Source organism: Gordionus sp. m RMFG-2023, chromosome 3 (assembly GCF_954871325.1).
Source record: "Gordionus sp. m RMFG-2023 chromosome 3, tfGorSpeb1-WG-v2, whole genome shotgun sequence".
Taxonomy (NCBI): Eukaryota; Metazoa; Nematomorpha; class Gordioida; order Chordodea; family Parachordodidae; genus Gordionus; species Gordionus sp. m RMFG-2023.
This window is the reverse complement of record NC_088777.1, coordinates 6,013,981-6,036,848: the sequence shown is the minus strand read 5'-3', so window position 1 is coordinate 6,036,848 and position 22,868 is coordinate 6,013,981. Positions and strand designations below refer to the sequence as shown.

Here is a 22,868-nt window from a genome sequence, read left to right as displayed (position 1 = left end):
AAATTGGCAGATTACATGAGGATATAAAGTTAGGAACAAAAAACGATTATAAGATTATTAATATTTTTATAATATCAATTATTCAAATTCCGTTATTAAAACATGGTTATTTTGATCAGACATGTCAAATAGTATGCAATTAAATATATTACTTTTTTATTAAATAAATGTATTGATTTATTTTAAAACAAATTGCCAACAGACAACATATTAAAATAAATTAATGTATAAAAACTCCTCCTCGAAAAGTAGGATTAAAAAAATGAAATTATTTCGAAAAAAGATTATAGTTAAAAATTTATACATAGAGAAAAGATCATATTTAGAATAATTCTTATTTTTATCAAAACCTTTTATTTAATATGGGTTGTCAAATTAGAATAAATAAATGTTACAAAATCTGTGGAAAATCATGTTAAACTATGCATGATTATGTTAGATTATAATTATGTAAGAAAAAAAATTTACTTATCTGTTGGATAATTATATCTAAAATAAAAAATAAATCAAGAAAACTGGTAATATAAAGGTTCTTAATTAAATAAAATTAAATGTTCTAAAGGACAAGAACATTTTTAATTTATTTCCTATGTTTTAAAGTATAAAAACAAGTGTTCCATTATATAGAATGGGAAAACTCTGTCCGAAAAGGTCTTGGAGGTGTACCATCAGGACCCAGTTCTCTCCCTGAAAATTGAGCTGTTTTATAATGCATTCGAAAGCATGTCTTTCTCTAACTCTAAAAAGAAAATCAAATTATATATTAAATAAGGCAAATTTTATCAAAATTTTAGACAAATTCTTTTATAATTTAAAAGGGTAAATTAGATAAATTTATTGTTGCTTGAAGCTTTTTAGTATCAGTTATTAAATTGCGTGCTTAGTTCTATTTACTTTATAGTTTAAAAGTTTTGACGAAAATCGAAGAGATTATTAATATTTTTTAATAACATAAAAAAAATCGCCTAAATGTTAAAAATTATAAAGTATAAGACTTTATAGATTATCACGTTATTCCGATAATTATTTCTACTAATTGGTTCCTAGGCATTTTTAAAAGATTTTAGGTAAAGTAAATACCTCAAATAAATGGGAATCATGGATCCTCTTTTAAAATTTTATGATAAACTCAAATTGTAGTGTTCCTAGGCAACTAAATTATTTTACTCGGATCTCAGTGAGTGGCTCTTTTTGCTTTTTTCTCCCTTCATATGTTTTTTTTAAATTTATTATAGTCTTTATATTTATCATCTTTTATATGATTTCTTACTTTCATTTTAATATAGTTTTATGTTATGTTATTTTTATAATTTAAAGTTTTTACTTTAAAAATTTTTTAAATATAATATATAATAAATAATTTCCATTTCATTCTATAGTAAGAAAATGTATTAATTTATATTTATTATTAATAATTTAGTTAATTATTGTATTCTGTTATATAAATCAAAATAAAGATATTCAATTTACCTTGTAATATTATTCTTATTTTTTTTGTTTAACTTAGATTTGTAGAATGTATATTTGAATATTTAGCTTTTAACTTATATTTTTTGTAATACAGAACAATTCAAATCTGACAAATTTTATTATATAAACTTTAGAAAAAATATAATTTTTACTTTTAGTTTTTTTTATGTGTACAATTCTTATTAATAAATACGTTTTGTTTAAATAAAAGGAATTAACGATATTTATAATGTTCAATTTATCTTTTTGGTAAAATACAATGTTATATAATTTCACAAAACTATATTAGTTTAATATTTGAAGAAATATTTTTTTAGAGACCTACGGTTCTATATTTTGTGTTAGGACATATGCAGCACTAAAGCATGAGTTAAGACCGTTCCAAAAAATCGATCTTTTAAACGGTTTGTTCCAAGAAGACAGGACATAATAAAATAATATTTTTAGTTACGGCCCCCACCTAAGGTTTTATTTTATTTAAATATGGCTTTTATCATTATAAATCGCAGCTGAGCTACTTTACATTAAAAGCCTCTAAATTCCTTAATTATATTAGATATTAATTCTAATTAAAAATGGAACAAAGCATATAGAATAAGTCTAGATCTAGATGTATGACTTAGAATCATAGAATGAAAATATAAATTATTTAGAATATTTTTAATAGTTCTGTACTTGGAATAATTTTTTTTTATTACAAAATAATTATATTTCATACCTTTAGGGTGTAATTTTGCATCTAGAAATAGAAAACATGCATATATAATATATTACGTGTTGAAAGATAGTTATATCCTTTTTGGATAAATTATAGTTAACCCAAAATCCATCCTATTTTTGATTGATTAATTGTTTTTATTGATATTTATTGTCGCCTACTTAGGTTGGTACATTTTGAAAAAATATAAATAAAATATTGTGATGTGAAAGATACAAGAGTAAAGCTAAGGTGTAAAAATTAGATAAAAAAGAATAAAAACTAAGTTAAAAATTATATAATTCTCAAATATAGGATTAAAAAAATCACAAAATACTTAAAATTTCTTGGGAAAATCAGAATAAATATATAGAAAGAAAATATATAGATAGATAATTTTAAAATGGGGGCAAAAAAAGGGAAAATTAGATTAAAAAGTTATAAATGGGTATATATTATTATATAGTTTTTAATTCCAAGAAGAAAAAGTAATTATTATTTGGAGATAATATAGTATTCTTTCCTGAAATTGCAAGTGTATAATTTTATTTAGTCATAATATATATTCATCCATTCCATTCGTAGCTGAAAAAAAGTTCGAAATTTTTATCTAATATATGCTAAACAATTGTTAAGTAACATGATAATTTCATAATATTAGGTTGTTTTACGATTGGGTTCTTATATCTAGGAGAATAGTGGAGCCTTAACACTATAAAATTAATATCTTATTTTTCCCATGCAGATTGTTAGCCGTCAATTATAAATCAGGATAGCATATCTGAATTGCTAGTTTTTTAGTTCCTTTAGATTATAACTCATAATATTATATAATAAATCAGGCAAATTTTATCAAAATTTTAGACAAATTCTTTTATAAGAGGGTGAATTAGATAAATTTTTTGTTGCTTGAGAAGCTTTTTAGTATCAGTTATTAAATTGCTTAGTTCTATTTCCTTTATATTTTATAATTTTTAACGAAAATCGAAGACATTATTAATATTTTTTTAATTGCTTAAAATTATTGCCGAAATGTCAAAAATTAGAAAGTACAAGAAGACTTTATAGATTATCACTTTATTCCAATAATTATTTCTACCAATATACAAAAAATATCTTAATTAATAATAATAAATCTGAAATATTCGTCCTCTAGTCGACTCAATTTGACGACTCAAGTTCATAAAATATTCGTCCTCGACTTGAGTTCATAACTCGAGTTCACGGCTTGAGTTTGTAGTCGACATATTTGACTAACGACTTGAGACTCTGAGTCGGATGAACTCGACTTTTTAACAACACTACTGGGAATCATGGATCCTCTTTTAAAATGTTACAATAAACTCAAATTGTCGTGTTACTAGGCCATTAACTTAGTATTCTCGGATCTCAATGAATAATTTTTTTTGCTTTTTCCTCCCTTTATATATGTTTTTTTTTTCAAATTTAATTTAGTATTTATATTTATCATACTTTAATTGTTTAAATGATTTCTAACATTTTATTATAGTTTTATATGTTATGTTATTTTATTTATTTTTTAAAATTTAATAAAGATTTACTTTAAAAATTTTTTAATATAATATATAATAAATTATTTCCATTTCAATCTATCTAAATTTCTAACAAGAAAATATATTAATTATATTTAATATGTGTATAAATATATATTTATTATTAAAAATTTAGTTGTTTTTTATATTCAATTTATCTTTTGGGAATAAATCAATGTTATATATTATCACAAAACTATATTATATTAATATTTGACTAAATAATTTTTAGATGGCTTCGGTTCTATAATTTGTGTTTGGATGTAGGCAGTACTAAACTTTTATTAGTCTGTTCCAAGAAATCGATCTTTTAAACTATCACGGGGAGCCCGTTTCCATTTTCTATTATATTAGAATGATAATTATTATTATATAAAAGTTGCGATTTATCTAACAATCTATCAGGATTTTTAATAAAACGTGTTTTCATTATAAATCATAGCTGAGCTACATTAGAAGCGCCTAAGTTTTTTCTTAATTATAATAAGAAGATATTTTAGTTTTAATTAATAATAGGAACAAAGCATATAGAATATGTTTCTATCAAGATTTATTTCGATCTTGATATATGACTTGGAAATAGAATGAATTATTAACACATTCATAATGGTTGTCTACTTGGAATAATTTTTTTTGTAAAATATTTCAAAATAAATACGTTTATACCTTTAATGTTTAATTTTGCTTCTATAAATATAAAAATAAGCATATATTTTATATTATATGTTCAAAGATAGTTATTTTTTACTGATATAGACGTTATCACAAAATATATACTATTATGATTGATTATTCATTGCTATTTATTATCGCCTACTTAGGATGGTACATTTTCAAAAAATATAAATTTTGATTTAAAAGAAATGTTTTGATGTGAAAGATAAGAGTTGACAAGGGAAAAAGATGACTTAATAACATGAAATACGCAAAATCTATAGGGAAATTTTAAGTAAACGAAAAAATGGAGAACTTATTTTATAAATATATAATATAAAATAATTGAGTGGGAAGAAGTATAAAAATTAGATGAAAACGAATAAAAACCAAGTTAAATATGATATAATTCTCATAAATAGGTGTTAAAAACTCAAAAATTACTTAAAATTGGTGGGAAAAAGTGAAAATTAGAAAGAAAGAAAAATGATAGAAAATTTTAAAATGGCGGTTAAAAGGTACATTTAAATTAAAAATTTTTAAATGGGATATAATATTATATGGTTTTTAATTCCATAAAGAAAGAGTAGTTGTGATTTGGGAATAATATAGCATTAATAGTTGGTTTCCGAAATTGCAAGTAAGAAATTTTATTTATTCATAATATACATTCAGCTTCCATTATGAGCTCCACACTTAGTTGAAAAAAAATTTAAGATTTTCTTCTAATATAGGCCAACCACTTGTTAAATTACGTGATAATTTCGATAATATTAGGTTGTTTTACGTTTGGTATTTTATATCTTTAAGAATTGTGGAGCCTTTAGTAATATAAAACTAATATCTAATTCTTCCCATGCAGATGGTTTGCCATCAATTATAAATCAGATAAGTATATCCCAATTTCTATGTTTTTTAGTTCCTTTAAATGATAACTCATAGTCATAATTTGCTAGTAATTATTACTATTAATATTAATTGCATTTTTGTTAATCTTTTATATGGCAAAGAATGAGTTATTTATGGTCAATAATTATTGTAAAGTGATTACCATTAAGATGATACCAAGATTCTCACATTCAATATAACTGTAATTTAGTTCTGTGGCATTTAATACAGAAGCTAATTCATAAGCTTATTATCGTTGGTAATCATAAGAGAATCGATACTATTAAATGTTAAAAGACATTGGAGTTAGAATTAAAAGCATATTTGGGAAGGTTCGAATAGGTACTATTATTATAATTTTTTAAATGTATTAATTACATTTGGTTCATTTTCTGATCACCTTCCCTTAAAAGTAATATAAGAGAGATACTGTATAGTTAAAATAATTGTTTATAAATATTTGGTAATATTCAAAAAAAAGATTTGTAATTCTTTAAAGTTCATTGATACGCAGGTGTTTATTTATTTTTTTAATTTATTAGTATATTAAGTTATAGATTGGCTTCTCCAAAAATATATTGTTTCAAAATTTATTTGAATTAATATATAAATTAAGGGCTACTGGGCAGATTTCAAACAAGTAAAAATTAAGAATTTATTACAATGCTATCAAAAATAAACAATATTTTAATTTAGTTATTTTAATTGCAAGGTTTTTTAAGTATAATCGATTTTTGCTGAACGGACAAATATCCTACTACCCGGCTGCTCAAGCCTCTCATGACTAGGGTGGGCAATTCTAAGCTCGGTAAATCATCTTTATCGATATTTGCTCATCAATCATCATGGAAAATCTTGAAGATTATTTTCAAATCAAGATTAGAACTTGGAACCTTAGTTTTCAAAGCTTAAAAAGAAAAAAAAATTGTAAGGTTTTCAAGTGTCAATAATAAAAGAAAAAGATTCGATCAAAAAAGGGAGGCTAAATAAAATGAGAAAATGATTCACTAACAAAAAAAGATCCAAAGAAAAGAAAAGATTTAATCAAAAAATAAAAATTTTCATTCAAAAATATCGTGATTTATATTTTTCAAGAAATATTTATAATTATTTTTGTCATTTTAATAATCCTGAAATGCCAATTTTTTAAAATATTTTATATATTACATTTTTTTTAAAAAATTTCTCCAAATCACTTCTATCATGACTTAATACTATTCCAAATTGTAACTATGAATATGTAATTATATACTACAGTGTATTTAATACCTTTCGCGATTCAGATTAACTAAACTTGATGTTCTTAATGTATCGGAAGACAAAGACATGTATTAACTCAAAAGGGTATTGCATGAGACCCTCTCTTTATCGTGATATTCACCAGATCAAACACCAAAGTTACCTTAGATAGGCTGAAAATCTAAGAAAAATATACCTCTTAATATAACGTTTTTTTTGTTTGTGGTCACCACCTCTCTCGACAACTTTGACATGAGGTTTTTAAATTTTAAAACAAAACAAAAAATTATCAGCTATCTTTGGATATCCATGTAATCTGACAGGGGCCTGTTCTACAACTTCTTAGATCATGTGGATGTTTAAGTAAGTTTATTGTCACTTGTCACTATCTGCAGACCGAACAAAGGGCTACTCACTTTAAAATGTCAAATGTCGACTAATAATTATAAAATTGGGTTAACTTTTAATTTATGCATATAATAATATACCAGAATGATTAGGTCCTCCGGTTATGGTGGTGGCTGTGGTTAAAGTCGAAGCATCAACTGTGATAAAATGATAGATATTATTATAATTATATTAGAATAAAATGATAAATATAATTAAAATTTTATTTCTTTGTATATAAATTTAATTAAGAAAATTTGCTAAAGACTTTTAGTATTATTATAAGAAGAAAAAAAATTAACACACCATACAACCAAAAAAAATTAAGATTAAATTCATAAAATATAAATTTATTTTATATAAAAATAACAATATGCAATGTATTCTTACCAAGGTCCTCTTTATTTATAAATTGAAAAAGATTATAATAAAATCAAGATAATATCGCAAGGGAAAATATGATAAAGAATATTAAATTTTCTAAGAAAAAAATGAAGGAAATTAGTGAAAATGTAAAGTAAGGACAAAATACTCCATAATTATTTAATTTTTTATATTTATAATCGTATTAATAAGAAACACATTTAAACTAAAGCAATTATATCTATCTTCTAACGAGTTATAAAATTGAAAAATCTGATTTCATAGTAAATCTATGAAAGTTATAATATTTTAAACTAATTTCTTTATAAATCTTAATTTTGCAATATTTTCTTTTTTTTAATTTGGAAAAATATTAAATTTTTTGATGCAAATACCAATTCAAAAAATTATTTTAAAATTTATGATATGTTAAAATGTAAATAAAAATAGGAAACTTATATTAGTACACTTTAAATAATCTTAAATATGTCTTAGCAATATAATGCTTGCATGAAGAGTATAAATAATTTTATTGAAATTTATATTATACCTTGTGATAGTCCTATGAAAGCCAGAATAACTACGATTAAGAAGATACCATTAAACATCTTTAGCGAAAATAAGTTAATTTAAATTTCAATAAAATAATTTCAATATAAGTTTTAATAAAATATTTGAATTGCCAAAAATTTTCTCTTAAAAGATATTGTTGTATTATATACTTATTTCATATGAACCCGTCTATAATAAATTTATTACATATGAACTTGTCTACAATAAAATTGAAATGATCAAAACAATGGTATTATTTAATTAACCCTAGCTACATCTTAATTATTTTTATGAACTACAACCTCATGTATTATTTGACCTTTTGTTATTCAATGTAGCCAATATTTTGTAATATTTGTTCAATTAAGGTATTAAACATTTTATGTAAACCTAGTAAATTTTATTCAAATAAACTTCAAATTCAATATAAAGGAATATAGAATATATTTTTATAATATTTAAGTTTTTTTTTAAAAAAAGATATTTGGAGGGAAAGGGATTCGAATGTATTGTATTAAGGAAATCACAGGGTGAGTCAGGTGATACCCTCTTAGTTAACAAAGTACTGTTAATAATGAGTTTTATATCATACCTTATCCAATCACAAATATTGGCAAATAATTTTGAATTAACAAATAAAATCTCGAATATCAAATAATAAATAATTGTTTTCGGTATATACTGATGATTATGAAATAGAAATTCGACTTATAATTTCTGTTTTTAATCAATATGGAAAACAGACATGTATATGTTTATTATAAATATTATAATAATTGAATATTTCCCCCTATTCAGTCACCGTAAAGTTAGAACTCATATATGGTTGCACAGACAATTCGGCGCGTATTTATTACAGTTGCAATTTATTATAAATTACTTAGTATAAAAATATAAGGATGATTAGATAGAAGTCATTTTGAATGTTGGTATTATTATTTATTTCTTCATATTTAAAATTACAAAAATCTCAATTTTATTTACTAAATGTGTAATATCGAAAAAAATTAACTAATATTTATACCTATTTCTTTAATGGACCAATTTATTACATTATAAGGTATGTTGATTAGTAGCCAATATTATGTAAGCCTGGAGATTTTGCGTATAGAAGGAAGAAAAAAAAAGAAAGATTTGACCTCTATCTCTAATCTTATATATTATTTTGGCTACAATCTTAATCAACCATTTTTTAAAATAGACCCAAAATACCCCCCCTGATAAGTACTATAGTTAAATCTTGAATCTCCTTTTCACGCCTAATTTTAGACAATAAAAAAAAATTATAAAAGTTTAAAAAAATAATATACCCCCCTGATAAGTAAGAATAACGAAAATTATGTTAAATCTTAAATCCCCTTTTCACGCCCAATTTTAGACAATAATAAAAATAACGAAAATTATGTAAATCTTAAATCCCCTTTTCACGCCTAATTTTAGACAACAAAAAATAAATATAATTATATTTTATTTTAGGATTTTTTCTTTTTGTTCAACAATTTAAAAGAATTAAATCATTATTTTTCTTAACAATAAAAATAAAAGTTTACATTCTAAAAAACGTAAAATCTGAATCTCCTTTTTTTTTATTTTTTCCGCCTAACTATTGACAAAAAATTAATAAATAGAATTATATTTTATCTTAAAATTTTGTCCTTTCTTCCATTTTAAAATTTTAAAAAGTTTGTAAAAACTTTGTTTTTTTTCTTTTCCTTTCATAATTTAATCTTTATAATTTCTTTCCGTAATTTAATCATTATAAATTGAGAATTCTTGATAAAGGTAAATAATATTATTTCTGTATATCATTTATAATTTTTATACATTTATTTTTAAGAATGCCTTTAAAATATGTTATAAGTGAACGTGGGTCAAAACAACATAATAAAAATTAAATGTGTTAAATTATTCAAATAATTTATATAATTTTAGATAATACAAATAATTCTTTTGTAGTTTAAAATTAATAATTTGGGAGAAAAATAAGGGTAACAGAGCATGAATGATGTCTGGATATATTTTATTTTGTTTTTTTTTAAGTTCAATTTTTTGATTATTATAAAGACCTGATCCCATCCCCCTCATTTAGGTCTAGAGCTACTGGATATTACTTGATAATATATTATATATATATATACTCCACAACTGAGCCATTCAATTTAGCTATTATTTAAATTATCAATATCATCTAAATTTAATAAATGTTATAAATACTAACTTAGACTGTCATTCATACATATTGAAGCCCGCTATTGAGAGATTTAAATGACTATTACAAACTTTTATGTAAATATACTAGTAATAAAAGAAACATGGTTAGCGATAATATCATTTACTTTAACATTATAAACGGAGGATAATTTTTGTTAATTAAATACATGTAAATTTTCATTGTTCATATATTGTATTTTGTTATAAATGTATAGTATATTTTTTCAATAAAGTTAATTATTTTTTTATCTAAATATTATTTAATTATTTTTATGAAACCTTAATCTAATTGGAACCTTTTAAAATTTAAGCAGCTGAATCGAAACCTGACTGTAACATTTTTAAATTTTCGCCACAGAATCTTCCAAATCGGAATATTAAATAATTACTCGGGTCTAGGATTCTGCAGAGTGATCTTAATTACAGTTTTTGTTCGTCTTTAGCGAAAAAAAAAATAGAATAGCATTTGATAAAATTTTATAAATAATCATGACACTTTATTAATGGATTTTATATAGGCTTTTTTTTATAAGAATAACTATTACATATATATCAATGCATAATATTTGAATAGTGTCCTTATTATATTTGAGTAATTACTATATTTTTTTCCCTTTAAAGATATTTTTAGCCAGATTGTCATTTTAGCCAGATTGTCATTTTAGCCTAGGGGTTTTTCTTAAAAATATAGTGGTTCAAATTTGAAAGACACTAATATAAAATAAAACATCTTAATGTTAACAAATTTTATCAGGCATGTGCATGTAGATTGAGCCAACTTATCCGACATTAAACCATTACCCAGGCTTGTTCATCGATCCTTTTAAAAAGATTGAATCCCGATCACGATCTTTTCAAAAAAAATGGATCGAAATCCAGGATCGACCTTTTTTTAAAAAAAGATCGCGATCACGATCCTTTTCTTATTTAAATTTTTGGAGGAAATTTCCAAAATTAACTAATATAAATATAAATATGGTATAAATTTATTGCAATTGAATAATAATTTAAGTATAACAATTAGAATATATTTATTAATAATTAAAATTAGCCTTTGATAATAAAATTTTTCTAAGTTATTATCATTTAAACATCCACGTCTTTCCTTAAGCACGTTTAGCTTTACTATACGCGCTCCACAAGCGCGCTGGATGGCAAAGGTGTTATATTCAATAATATTTTTTTTGAATTAACATAAGTATTAAAAATATTCATTGAATCATCATTTGAATAAAAAAAAAATTAATTGAACGAGCATTTGTGAAGAATTTTTCCCAAAAAATCTATTTTATTCATACATTTATTTGAAACATCTACATGTGGCTGATCCTGCTTATTTCCCAAAGGGCAGTTAACTTTTCTTTTACCAACAAATTTTATGGCAGATTAATATAAGGCCAATTTAGCTTAAATTTTGGGTGAATTATTGCTGCCAATATGTTACTGTCATCATACAATGAAATAAATAATTAATTTATTATTAAATAAGTGTTCGTTCATATAAATCAGGTATCTGAACCCTTATTAACATATCAATATATATTTTATTGATTATTTAAATAATTCTTATTATATGCATATTGTTATACTCTTCACAAATAAATTATAAAAAATGTATTAGAAGATGAATATTTAATATGAACACGATTTGAAGATGTCAATTTAATTTATTAAATATAATCAAAATCTAAAATAACATAAATAACTAAAACGTAAAAATATAAAATGAAAGTCAAACTAAAAATTATAAAAAAAGGTTTTCCTTTCTTTTTCTTCTTGGTATTACATTTTTTATCTCTATATTTATACTACTAAAATTTACATACCATCGATATTATTTTATATAATTGTCCTTTAATTTTCTAAAATTTAACCTTTAGATTAACTTTACAATTTAAACATTTTATCTTTACAAAATTTATATTAAAATTTCTTTAAATTTATAATTAATTCAATATACATATTCGTCAATGTATCTTTATAAGAATTAACTACTTCTAAATGCCTTTTTGGTTTAAACAACTAATCTTTGAAGAAGATATTTTGTTCTTACATATAGTTTACACTGATCATTGTATAGTTACTTCCATCCATTTCACATAAAATAAAATACTTGCATAAATTATGAAATGGTAAAAGATTATCATTCTCACTTATATCTTATTTTCTAAATCATGGAGGAAATTATTAAAACCTATAATTTATTTATATTATATATAATATAATTTAATAAATAAAACTTGTAGGCTCTAAATCTCGTTCTAGATAAAATTTAGGAAATTGTTAATAAAATATGGTGGAATGGAAGTTGATAAAATATGATGTAGATAGATATTTTTTTAAAAATTAATATTTTAATTTAATTTTCGAAATTTTAATTTTATTTATTGCTTTTTAAGTAAAAAATTAATTTTTAAAAGGATCGGGATCGAAAATTAAAAAAAAATGATCTCAATCACGATCCTCAATTTAAGTCAGGATTATAAATCCGGGAAAATTGACAAATTTAGGATCGAATCCAGAATTGGCGATCTTTTGATTCGATCCTTTAACAACTCTGCCATTACCCAACTATAGTCCTTAGTAACACAGTAAAATGTATTTATTCTATATTTTCCTTATGATAATTTATCTATATACTGATAGATTTTGAATAAAAATTATTTATTTTTTATACTATTTTTATTATTATTTTTTAAAATTTCAATTTTTTTAATATGATTTTTGAAGAATATAATGGTTTCATGAAACATATAATATATAATAAAAATAATTTTTCAAACAAGTTATATCTACGTAGAAAGTTGCTTTTCTTAAAAAAAGGAATAAAATGTTAATTAGGAAATTACTGTTAATTTTATTATGGTCCCATATATTTATTATTTTTCTTTTATTTAAGGAGTGGCATAATGGGTTAGATGTATGCTTGGTAACAGACGGATGCTGAGGACGCAGAGGACCCAGGTTCAATCCTGGTAAGGAGCATAACTTTCAAGTTTTTCTTCGATGACTGATGGTAAAGACATATGGTAAGATAAATTTCGGAGCTTAGAGATGATACCCCGGTCACCATGGCCTGGACAGCCGGGTGCTAAAGATACTTGTCCAATAAAAAAAATGAAGGAAACAAACAAAAATAGGAATATGAAAGTTAGGGCGTTCCCTCCAAAAGACGCGCAGTGTGTAGACCTCCATCCTGCGAAAAGTAAAATAAAGGTCAAAGCAAAGAAGACAAGGTTAGCAAGATTGAATATTGGGACACTTAAAGGTAAAACGAGAGAATTGGCATCAATGAACAAAAGAAAAGTTGATATAGTGTGCATACAAGAAACGAAATGGAAAGGTCAGAAGACTTTAAGGATTAGAGATGGATATAAATTGTACTATAATGGAATTGTTAGCAATAGGAACGGTGTCGGCATCATCCTCAGTCAAGATCTAACCTCCTCGGTAGTAGAAGTCAATAGGATCTTTGCTAGACTAATGTAGATAAAACTCTGCATTGGTCAATCAATACTACACATCTTTTCAGTATATACTCCTCAAACGGGTTGCAAGGAAGAAGAGAAAGATGACTTTTGAGCTATCCTTGATGAAGCTGTAATGGAAATCCCTAAGGATGACCTAGTCATAATAAGTGGTGACTTAAATGCGCATGTGGAAAACAAGAGATAGCTACAAAAGGCATCATGGTGGTTTTGGATACGGAGAAAGGAATGATGAATAAGAGCATGTACTGAAATTTGCGCAAGCCTTCGACCTTGCCTTAACCAACACTTACTATAGAAAAAAAGACAGTCATTTAATAACATATGAAAAAGGTACAAGAACACAGATAGATTACGCGCTAATCTCTCGTAGAAAAGATTAAAAGATGTAATAGACTGTAAAGTCATCCCAGGAGAAGATATAGCCGCGCAACACAAGCTACTAGTCATGGATTTACACATCACAAATAAATCCACTTAAAACAAGATAAAACTGGAACCATGCATCAAATGAAGTAAATTAAAAACACAGATACCTTAGCAATCAAAACATTGAAACAATAGATTCATCACAAGTCAGTGAAAAAATGTGGACAGACCTTTCATCCAGATTAATAGACACTGCCAAATCGACACTAGGCTTGACAAGGGGAGGTAACAAATCATACAAAGAACTATGGTGGTAGAATGATGAAGAGGTACAAACCACTATACAGGAGAAAAAAGCCCTTTATAAAATATGGTACAAATCTAAAAACCCAGATGACAAGACAAGATACAAAAAATCAAGAGAATAGCTAGGGCCAAATCTATGACATACATGTATGAAGAACTACATACCAAAGAATGGCAAAACAAAATATACAGATTAGCCAAACAGCGAGAAAAGAATTCTAGGGATATAAACGGAGCTCCGAAAGTAATCAAAAACAAAGATGGGAAATTGAACGGTTTATGATATGGATAAAAGAGAAGATTTGAAATATAATTTTGTTATTTGGTAAAAATAAGTAATAAAAAAATGTAGATTGTGTTTACCACGGATAAAGTGACAATTTTTATTGTTTATGATTGTAGATAAAAAAAATTTTTTTGTTAGTACAAAGAGACATTGTTGTTGAACAATGTGTAAAATTTATTTTTTTAAATATGTAAAAAATAAAATAAATAAAAACTTAAATAAAAGGGGACGTTAATGACTTGTTGACCTTGTCGTTGATTATGAATTTTTTTTGAGTATCTTATTAATTAATTTAATAGAATATTGAAATGTGGTGATAAAATTTTTTTTTAAATAAAAGAAAAAAGAAATATGTGTTTTGAGATAAATAGTTACATTAGGTCATGTTGAAAAGTGGTTTGGTTTTTGAAATTATTAATAATTTTTACCATGTTGATACATTAAGTTAAAACATTTATTATAAATGTATCATATTGAAAAATGTTCTGTTTTTGTTTTAAAACTAAAGTTAATAAATTTTTATGTTTAATTCTTGATTTTAGTATAAAAGTATTATTAATTTAAAATAAAATTAATAATATTTTTTTTTGAAATATTTTGTTAATTTAAATTAAACTTTCCTATCTTATTATGGAGACCCAATCCCAATTAATCAGCTTCAAGAACTACTTTGTGCAGATAACTATTATTCCAAAAGACATGGAAATGTGGTTTGATACCTCTAATTCTGTAGAAGGAATGATCCACGTGAATAATGTTACCAAGGTGTGTAAAAAACGATGCTTTAGATGCAATTCTGAGGTTCATCTGATTCAACAAAGTCCTTCTGGCGCTACGTTTCACAAAAAGGTACGAAAAGGATAATGGCAATAAAAACTTATCAAGAATGGGCCAATGGTTATGGGTCAAGGAAACAAAATTGGACATTTGATGAACAAAAGAAGGACTGATATCCTGATAAAAAAAAATGGAACAAGATAAGCCAGATGAAAGGAAGAATGCAACAAACTAAATACCCAAAGATTAACCCAAGATATGGATCAAGAGCAGAAAACCTACATTTATCCCATTGACCAACAAATTCAGGCCTGGGGAAAATTGATACTCGATGGCGAAGACGAAGAACCGGGTACCTCAAATATCCAAAATTAAAGAAAGTCTTTTAATTATTTTGTTAATATGAATATTATAATAATTATTATAAGTATCTGTATATTTAAATTTTATTAGGGTATGTCACTGGCCCATAAAGGGGTGACATGTCCTAGTTTGTATTAGTTATTGTTGATATTTAATTTAATAATTAAAATGTCAATCAAAAAGATCATTTTTTTATTTTATTTTGTTAAAAAAATCCCTTATGTGTTTTGTGATATAAATTATGGGAACATATTTTCTTCCATTAACAAAACAAGATATATCTTTTCGTTTTGAGTTTTGTTTTTATTGATAAAAGATCGTCATTTTATTTTTATATTTGAAGAATATGTAATTATTTTATATATGATAATATATCATTATTAATTTTTTTATGAAAATATTAATTTTTCTGAATTATAAGAATTAATTTTTTTTGATATAATTAATTTGTTTTATTGGATTAATTTTTTTGCAATCAATCTTTTTATATAAATTGAATAAAGATATTTAGCTTTGAAAATAGTGTATGTTTCAAGGGTTTAAGTTTAAATATTTTACTTACCATTAATTAACTAACTTTTTTAACATCTTTGATATTTTATAAATATCTAATACCCAGATTATATATAAATGAGCAAATGACATCAAATTACATTTTAAGTAAAATCATTTTGAATAAGACTAAAATAAACAACGAATTATAATATTGCATAAGCGATTTTGAACAGTTTCTCTTTATTATGTTAAAGCTATCTCCTCTTTTCTGCGGTGTACCGAGAAAAAAAGAGAATCATAACTCTCTTGTTTACAATAGGTCATTAAAAGTTATTAATACATTGATATATAGTAAATAATTGTTAACTATAATATTTATGAGAATTCCTTCGAAATATAAAATTTGATCTCAAAATTATAAAAATGAGAAAGAGTTAGAAATTAAACTAATATAGTGGATCTTGAATAAATATGTTTTATAATTACCAATTAAATTTTATAAAGTTTTTAAATTTTAATTTTAATTAACCTGAGGTTGGAGCACTGATTGTAGTGGTTACTAAAAAATATTTATTTATTATGTTTAAAAACAGAATAAATATCTATAATTTATATATATGAAAATAAAATTATATATGCGATTATGAATAAATATAGTTAAAACCCAAATATATTTTAGAGAAATCTATCAAATAACATTATAATATACTTAGTGGTTTGTAATGGTTAGTAAAATTTTACTTTACGATTTAAAATAGCGATTACATTGTTATTAGAGTTATTTTAATATCAATTTTAATCTAACTATAATAAGAATGACACACATTATATATAAAAAGAATATTATATGATGATTTTGAATAATTATAATTTAAAAAAGTTTCAATTTATAAATAAAGACATATACCTGGAGGTTGAGTTTTGCTGATTGTAGTAGTTTCTAAAATAGGTTTCATATATTATTATAATTATTTATATATAACTCTTTGATCTAACAATAATAAGAATGAAATAATGTAAAAATAACATTATATGGCCGATTTTGAATAATAATTTATAATATTTAATCATTTTTAAAAATGTTTTAAAATTAATTAATAAATATAAATAAACCTGGAGGTTGAGTTTCGACGATTGGATGGGTTACTAAAAATTTTATTCGGATTTAATATAATGATTACTATATTAATGGAATTATTTAATTTGAACCCTCCATGTACTCCTTCATAACCTCACTTTCGCTCCCACATGTACATTCAGATCACCAGCCATGATAATCCCCTCTCATTTACCAGTCTCGATGTCACCCCCAATAGATTTTCTCTTCTTCACTTCTTCCAACCTGAGGAATATATGCCGAGATAATATTATATAACTTTCTACCAAAATTCATCATGATAACCATTATCTGGTTACCAAGCCTTCTCACTTCGACTACTTTGTCTATCAATTTCTTCGCAACCAATACTACAACTCCAGCCTTACCATCATTACTTTATAGCCAAAAGAATTTATACTTTTCACTAGTCTTGCCAATAATTCTTGCGCCATTTTCTTTTCATCTGGTCTCCTGTATACATCACACATCTATATGCCTTCTATGCAATACATCGACCACTTCTTCCGCTCTTCCCATCATACTCTCAACATTCCATGTAGCGACCCTTACTCGATCACCCGTATAGTGGTTTCTCCACTTATTATCAGGTCGTTTATGATCGTCATAAGTTTCATTTTCATGAATCGTGGTTTCACTAAGTTTCCCATCCTTCTTTTTGTCGTAGGCAGGTGAGAAAGCCCACTGGGTACTTTGGGCTGTACCCCACCCATGCTTTGTTGTAACCATAGGGAAATTTTGTAGCAAGGTTTTTACTATCGGAGGCCCTTCCTGACATTAACTCCTTTAAGTGGTTTTTACACCCCGTCGAGGAGAAGGTGTTCCTATTCTAAACCCAGATCACAGGGAACCTTTTAGACATCCATTAGCCGCCAAAAGACGCTGCCACTCCCCCGCCACGATGAGGCTGAAGTAGGATTTTGGAAGAGAAATATCTTGACAACTATATTGTTCATATCTATTTAAATGTAAAATCATATTATATTGTCAATTACAATAGATATATATGTGAAAATCTATGTTTGCTGGATTTTATTTTAATATATGGTAAATAAAATGTAATATATTTATCAGAGACCTGTAGAGGTACTATTTGTACGGCCCGGCCCTGACTAAAAAATTTTCAGCCCGGCCTGGATTTTTTTCGAAAATTTTTTATGGCTCGGCCCGGCCTGGGTTTAAAATTTTTAGGCCCGGCCCGAATATTTAAAAAAAAATTTAAGGACCGGCCCGACCTGGATTTTTAAAAAAAAATTTTTAGGCCCGGCTCGGAATTTTTTAAAATTATATTTGACCTGGTATATACAAAAAATTCATTATTTGTATTTTATCATATTTTTAGGCGAGTATTATCATTTAATAAGCAAGTATATTGGCTAATGTTGTAAACGGCTCGTTTTGAGCCGATTTTTAAAACGGCTAACTTAATATTTTCGCCAGAAAAACATTGACTAAGCTTCGAAATTTCGATACTATATGTCTAGACCTTTGCTCCTTCTATTAGCAAAATTTTCAGGCTTGCATAATATTTTTCTAGATAAAACACTGAGTTTGCTGTTTTTAAAAATAGCCTCAAAACGAGCCGTTTAACAACACTTATTTTTTTTTTAATTCTAAACAGATATTTAGTATATTACAATGATACTATAAAAAATTTGTGTAAATAATATTTTGAGAATATACTATGTATTTATAAAAAAAATAAAAATGATATTTTAATTAATAAAAAATATAACATATATTATATATTATGTAATAATGTATTTAATCCTTTGCGAATTTATTCCATGGCAGGAAAACTATATTTTCCTGCACCAAACATTATATTAATCAAAACTATATATAATCATTATAACCATATCTAATTGACGAATATAATAATTCATATTGTATAAATTTTTTAAAAAAATACGGCCCGGCCCGGGTATTTTTAAAAAAAAAATTTCAGGCCCGGATATATTAAAAAAATTTAAAATACGGCCCGGACCTGGTACCCGGAATGTTACAGTGACCCCTACACTTTTTGAGGGATAGAAGCAGAATACCCCCCTAAGTCTCTGAATATTTATATAATAATCAAATGATAATCACAAATATATATTTATATATATGTTTAATTTGCTAGATATCTATTATTTAGGTATGATATTTAATTAAAATTGAAATGTATTATGAAAAATTACTTTAATAAATTTATATAATAATAACCATTTTATATTTTAAATTCTACAAAATATTATATCTTAACCTGTAATAGATGTTACTTTTTTTGATGACATATTATTTTCATTCATTTTTATGTGTCTTCATAACCATTTATTATAAAAATCCGGAATATTTATATATTTGAGTACCATAATAATATAATAAAAATTAATTAAATTATTGCGTTTACAAGCCACGATTCTACTAACCCCAATGGTGGTAATATTACTAATATCATCTTGCCATATATTTAAACCTTATATATCAATCTGATACTTTCCTAAATATTAAAATAGAGTTATAACTTTCATATCATTTTGTCATGTTTAAACTTTTAATTTTTTAATACAACATAATAATGTAAAGTGAAAATATTGTAATTTCAAGGGAAAAAACATTAGCAAATAAAAATTTAAAAAGCTAAATAATGTAAATTATTTTCTTCCCCACGTATGGATATTATCATAGAATTATATTTTAGAACAAAATTATAATATACAATCGTTACTGAAATAAAATCAGCTGAACTGACAAGCCACTTGATCCGACTAGCCCTGGTCTCCCCTACCATTTATAATAAAATATTTTCCTAGGTAAGCAACTGGATAATTGAGAATTGATTGTTATTTTTTACCCTATCTGTTTACCCCCCCCCTTCCAATAATACCATGCTTATAAATATCATTTGCAAAAAATAATAAATTACTTTGCAAAGAATTGCATGGATTATACTAGATTTTAACAAGCGTTTAGAATAAGACAAACGTTAGAAAAATTATTAAGCAAATAATCATTTAAATTTTAATGATGTATAAATTACATTGTTGCATAATAAAATAAATTATATCAGCTTTGATGCATAAGTGTAAAATTTTGGAAAGGATAATTCAATTCTTACTTTGCGCCACCCAAGTAATTATTGAAATTGATAAGTTATTATATTAACATAAAAAAAATAAACTAATCTGTTTAAACAGATCTTGATAGGTCATAATCATGATCTACCTCTACCTCTAAAACAAATTTTATAATCTTTCATAGAATAATGAATATAGAATATATTTAACATCCCATATTTCTTTTTAAAGTAGATTTTAAAAAAATATAGGTGGTTGTAATTGCTGCACATCGTAGACATGGGCGACCTGCGCAAATTAAAAGTTATTTAATTTAAATTTTTTACTATTTAGGATCAAATAATTTACAATAAGCACAATTCTAATTAAAAACTAGCAGAAATTTGGTGAATATATGTTATTAATTTTAACAGCGAATAATGGGTTTAATGCCATGTTCCTGTATGATGGTTGAAGTCGAGATTAAGCTTTGAGAGATTTTCCTAAATTGATGGGAAACATATATATATATACATTTAAGATTATATATCAAAATATGATCGATTAAAAAGACACCCATATTGACTTAACTATTTAAATGCTAAATAACGGTCTAATCTGGAATACAATGTCTGAGGGATGGGTTAGGAGAGCTTCTTCACTCATCTCAAATAGAAAATTAATTTTTAATAATGGACATAATAAAATTTATTTACCCATAATACCTTCTTTTTTTTAATACTAACAAATGTATTTTACTTTCTATGAAAAAAAAAGTTTTTAAATTAAATCCATGAAACCACATGGCATTCATGCAACTCTTATTCATTTTGGTATTTCTTTTTACTAAGAAATTTCCACCCGACATGTAGGACGAAAAGTATTTTCCCATCCTGACTCCTTCCTGAAAATAAAATAATCTTAATTTTCCTATCAGATGGTTAGGTTGTTAGGTTTGGTAAGAACTCCACCTCGTAAAAAAAATAAATAGATAATATATTTTAACCAATACCGAAATAAAAGAATATATTATATAATATTTAATATATATTTTTTAACATTTTATTAAATTAAATAATTCGGCCTATTTTACATTTAATTACAAGATGATTAAAGTATTATAATTTCGTTATATCGACAATTTATATCAAGGTATGTTATAATAATAGTAAAAAAATATAATATTAGTAAATCACAAAAAAAAAAAAAAATTATCTGTATAAAATTTATAAATTTATTTTATTGTATATTATTATTAAAATAAATACATAGTTATATAAAGGATGTTATTTATACTAGAGTATTTTATTAATAAATAAAATAATTCTATTTAGTAAAAGGAAAAAAAATGAAATTTTTTTATAATTGTATTTTATATTAATTTATCGGTATTTATTTCGTGATGGAAAACAATGCAGCCCACCCCCTCCCCTCTTTCCTTCCCCATAATTTCTAAGAATAATGCATTACTAAAAAAAAACCTAATTATTAACTTATTTATTATAAAATCCAAAAATTGAAGGAACATATCTGGAATGTTTTGGGGACTGGATGTTTGCGACTATTAGATTTAAATCACCCTTATCTGGAACCGTTAAATCTTCTGAAAATTGCGAATGGAAATTCAGCACTCTTTCTATAATAGCTATTCCCATGAGTCCAACTTGCGGAAATTTTATGGTACATTTGGAAGGATTTTTAAAATATTAAGAATCGGGCGTGTTAAAAATATTTCTAAATGACTAACGAGCAGATTGGTTACCAGCGAGATGGGCAGGCGGGCGATATGTATATATATATTAAAAATTTAATTTTTTTTATTTCAAAATTTTGAATATTTTGTAAATTTAGAGTTTAAAATTGCCTCCTATAATAAAATAAAAAGGATTCGTTTTTGATTTAATTAACCAAACCAAAGTAACGAGAATTTCGATACTACTTTGGATTATATATAGTTGTTTTAGGAGAGTCTTTTAATAGCCTCTTATATTTTAGATGGGAGATCACAATGTAATAATACATATGAAGGATTATTCTAAATTGTATATTAGCAATTTTTTTTATTGTTGATATTTTGGAATATGGTGCATTTATTCAAAAAATGCATATGACAGAGAAAAAAAAATTGGATGGAATATAACATTAGATAATCTGTTGACCAACTATCCTGATGATAGTTGCTCGATTTTTCAGATCTTGCTCAGCCCTTGGACTTAACATGATTTCATTTCAAAGTTTAAATGAACACTACGAATCGGGCTTTCTGCAGCCCATCGTTGGCGACTAACAAAGACCCGTGGTTGGAGACCTACTTTTTCTTCGGCTCCGAATCGATCCCGAAATTTTATTTTAAAACTTTATTTCTTGCCTGATCCGATGCGACATAATAAATTTTTTTTTCTTCTAAGGATTCGCTAAAATTTTAATCTCGAAATCAAGTCCAACCGAGTGGGAGATGTTGTCTGAGTCCGAGAAATTCAGACTCGGGTCGGTTTGGGCTCTGAAAAGTCGGAAAATGTCTTATTCATAATGATATATTTTTTCCCCAAATAGATCTTTATATTGGAGAGCATAAACTTATGAATATTATAATTAATACGCATATCTATTCT

The 22,868-nt window shown here is 25.0% G+C and overlaps 1 long non-coding RNA gene across 2 annotated transcripts; it reads right to left on the bottom strand.

Annotated features, from left to right (window-relative positions):
- Positions 1-497: 497 nt before the first annotated feature.
- Positions 498-7,870, bottom strand: LOC135926610 (uncharacterized). Of its 2 annotated transcripts, none has more exons than XR_010571925.1 (3): positions 6,990-7,156; positions 2,189-2,209; positions 498-739 (listed from the first exon to the last, which is right to left on the bottom strand). It is a non-coding gene; the product is annotated as an uncharacterized LOC135926610 (long non-coding RNA). The 2 variants fall into 2 exon arrangements; XR_010571926.1 differs by lacking the exons at positions 498-739; positions 2,189-2,209 and adding exons at positions 2,629-2,752; positions 7,802-7,870 and having other exon boundaries at positions 6,990-7,046.
- Between the last annotated feature and the right edge of the window lie 14,998 nt (positions 7,871-22,868).